The sequence below is a fragment of the Saccostrea cucullata genome, unplaced genomic scaffold (genome assembly GCF_032062105.1).
Source record: "Saccostrea cucullata isolate Sc308-1 unplaced genomic scaffold, CSIRO_AGI_Scuc_v1 ctg1899, whole genome shotgun sequence".
In the NCBI taxonomy this organism is placed as follows: domain Eukaryota; kingdom Metazoa; phylum Mollusca; class Bivalvia; order Ostreida; family Ostreidae; genus Saccostrea; species Saccostrea cuccullata.
This window is the reverse complement of record NW_026924123.1, coordinates 58,723-62,477: the sequence shown is the minus strand read 5'-3', so window position 1 is coordinate 62,477 and position 3,755 is coordinate 58,723. Positions and strand designations below refer to the sequence as shown.

At 33.9% G+C, this 3,755-nt stretch overlaps 1 long non-coding RNA gene across 1 annotated transcript; it reads left to right on the top strand.

Annotated features, from left to right (window-relative positions):
• Window positions 1–1,287: 1,287 nt before the first annotated feature.
• LOC134265785 (uncharacterized) lies at window positions 1,288–2,206 on the top strand. The gene is made up of 3 exons (XR_009991833.1): window positions 1,288–1,554; window positions 1,827–1,949; window positions 2,056–2,206. It is a non-coding gene; the product is annotated as an uncharacterized LOC134265785 (long non-coding RNA).
• The last annotated feature ends 1,549 nt before the right edge of the window (window positions 2,207–3,755 follow it).

The following is a 3,755-nucleotide window of genomic DNA, read 5'->3' as shown; positions in this document are numbered from 1 at the left end:
CGGCGTTTTATATCTCCCAGTTGATTCGATATGGAAGATCAGGTTCTACGGATGAACACTTACTTAAATAAAGTAATTAAACAAGTTGATGAAGCAAGAATATCAGCAGTTTAGTTAAAGTCACCATTTTGTTAGTTCTGTTGTTCTTTTTTGGGTCGATACAATGACCTTGTCAGCAAATACAATTTATCATTTAGTCAAATGCTGTCTGACTTTTTTCATACCGAGTTGTCCACGGATATTTCCGGAGCACACGGCAGGTGTAACCGGTCGGCATGGGATGCTCACTTCACCATTGCACCTGATCCCACCTCTGATGCTTTGGAGGTCTGTGTTCGCTCCTTTCCTAATTTGTAATGTTAAATGTATTTTTGAGCTAGAATACTGTTTATTTACACATATTTCATCCGTAAAGGAGAGGGGTATGATTTGAACCAACTTAAACTTACACTGTTTCTTGTTTGAAATATTTGTGATAGATGACAGCAAAACGCATGAATAAAGTTTGAAAACTGATAAACCGTGTCAGAAATTTAGGTTATGGGTCATAGTTGAAGATTAATGATAACATATCCGACACACGCACTGGATGACTTATCAAACCAGACACGAGACCCTAGTGTAACAGTCTTGTAATGCCTTACAAATATCTGCACTCGACTGAAGAACATTACACTTCAGTATTAGACTTTTCAACCATTGTCAATTTTGGTAAGAATATGTTGAAATATATTGAAGTACATTAGTAAGGTATTTAAAGGCTTCACACTTGAGGAGATGTTAATTTTGACTTTCGAACATGCACATGTGTACAAAACGTAAAACTCAAACCTTTTTGAAAAACATTATTTCAAAACTGAATCAATCTTGCAATTGAAACAAGATTTGAACCACAATTTCATTTTTATTTCATTGTGAATAATGATTTAACCCTCTTTTATCAACGATATATTATGTATGATGTAATTTGCTTTTTTATTATTCTTTACTGACACCAATTTTAGGGCTAGTAATTTGCAGAGTATTTTGTTTATTCCAAGGGCTTTTCCTGAAGAAGAAGGGAAACCGAGTTGTTGTTTGACTTTTAAAGAAGGAATTTATTGTATCGACAAGAAAGAGAAGTATTGGTTCTGGGTACATGTACGTGTTCGTCTGCATTATCAATATTTTGTCTGGCTTAGGGCATTTATGCTTACAAAGCGAAGTAAGGTAAGTTTGTTGTTGTATAGTGAGTGCATGATACTTTTTAAAAAATCGTAGGACCAAAACCCTCTCCCACTAACCATCCCCATTGCTTTATATCCTATTCACAGCAGTATAGGCATGTTTTCTTAAGCTGCCCTTTATAAAGGTATTCTCAACACTTCATGTGATTAGGACCGCCAGTTGATCATACGACAGCGGGAACATCTAGCACTTCTACGGCCTCTACTATTGACACAAGTTCGATTAGCACTGATGCAGTGTCCTCCGGAACTACTGGAGTATCTCCGACAGAAACCACGATTGTATCTTCTGGGACTACTGAACCTGCTACACCTTCACCATATGGAGGTATAATTGGCATTTATTTTAACTATACGTTTCATTGAAAAAAAGAGAATAATGTTTTTTGTATATATTAAATTAAAATAAGCCTTGGTTTTTTTTTGTGTATAAATAAGAGCAAGATACACAAATAATGCAAAACTTGTAATTGTAAAATATAAATGTGTTTCAATTAGAGAAAGTTATCCTTGTTACTGGTTTCCAGCAAAGGAGCAGATTTATATAAGTATTTACAAACCTAATTATTTCTATTATAATAAACAAAATGTGCTATTCAGATTGCAGAAATAATCCAAGTATCGACTGTAAGCTGTACAACTTCAACATGACATGTCCAGTTGATGGAATTTATTACCCATGGGCAAGAAAGAACTGTCCATTATACTGTGGTTACTGCCAAGGTACAAATGCAGTTTACAAGTATCCTCAATATACAAACTACAAAGATAACATCAACCATAGTTCATAAAATATTTCTAATTTGTTCTTTTTCATCTTGTTAATTAGTTCCAACACAGTCTGTGGAATGTAAAGATAAACTTCCTACTTGCGCCGAGTATCAGAGGGACTTGTGCACAAATAATCTGTTTAGACTATTCAGAGAGGAAAACTGTCGGAAATTCTGTAAAATATGTGAAGGTCAGTAGCAAACTATTGTAGCTCTTAGATAGGTTTCTTATAGCACTCAGTCTCCTATATTCATGCCCCCTCTCGAAGAAGGAAGGGGATATTGCTTTGCTGTTGATGAAGTTATGAAAACGAATCACTAATATAACCGCAAATAAAATACTGTAAATGCTTATAAAAGTTATAATCCATTTTATCTCTCCAAGGTTTCAATAACGTCAAAGAATTTTGACTCTTCAAATTAAATTCATTATTCATTATTCATTGATTCTCCATACAGAATACATGTATATATTTTAAAAATGAATATTTGTATCGGAGTAAATCTTCAAGTGAGGTGTCTAAGCGCTGATGATTATTTTGAATATTTTGTGGGGAGAGGGGGAATTTCGAAATTAGAGGTAATAAAAAAAGTGTTTGCAAATTACAAATGTTACAATATGTCTAGAAGTATCAAGAATAGTCTGTATATTGTTCATTATACAACCGAAGTATCTAATCATAAATGTAAAAAAAAAGTTTTAAAATTAATTTAAATCTATGGATAAAAGTCTTAAGAAAACATATCAGCTAAGTAGAAATGTACGACAAGTATACATTTTTATTAAGAAATGTTGGTCGAATAAATGCAGCGACCAAAAATTAACAAATCCCTATTGTATGAATTAGATGAATGTATGATGTTAAAAAAATCACATGGAGTAGGTTATACAATGTACATACAATATCATATAAAATCGATGCTTTTTGTTAAAATAGTAGGCTTATTGCTGTCCTTTTTTATTTTGCAGGAGTTGATTATATTCTGTCTCCACAGTCTTCATTTGGATGAAATGGAAACCATGAATTAATGATTGTCTTAATCATAATTTACATTGAAAAAATAAATACGAGTTCAATGCCAAGATTTTTTTTTATTCCAGTTATGCAAAATTTCAGTCACGAAAGAGAAAGGAAATAAAATGCTTTTTTTTTTTTAATTATATTTCCACAATAATCGCTTACTTGATATTTAGAAATTATTATTGATATATCTCTTAGTCGATTCGTTACGCAAGAACATGCTCTTCATGTACGTCTATGAACAATTTATTAAGTAAATACATGTAAGTAATTAAATCAAACTTCAATGTCGAGGGGTCAGAAATATCTTGTCAATTTTAAGAAAGATTTGCCGGTGGAGAGCTGCAAATTTTGTCATATACTCGGCACTTAGGGCCATTGAGCAGGGAGGGATCTTTTTCGTGCCAGCACGTACTGCGACACGGGTCTTCGGTTTATACGGTCTCATCCGAATGACCGGTCTCCACATCCCAAAGTGGGATTCGAACCCGCGACGTAAGGATCAACTCCTTACTTCGCGACTCTAGAGCAGACGCTCTAATTACTGCGCCACGCGGGCGACCGGAGGTACAGAAGTGATAATAGATAAGAAAATATTTCTAGTGGTCATCGGTATGGTGTTTTGGGCACTAGTTTGTAAAGGGCGGTATTTGAGAGTAGAGTTGTCGGATTCTTCATTGTATTAATAAATATTGAGCTAAATAATTTTATTACAAAAGACCTTCCGTAAATTGTCG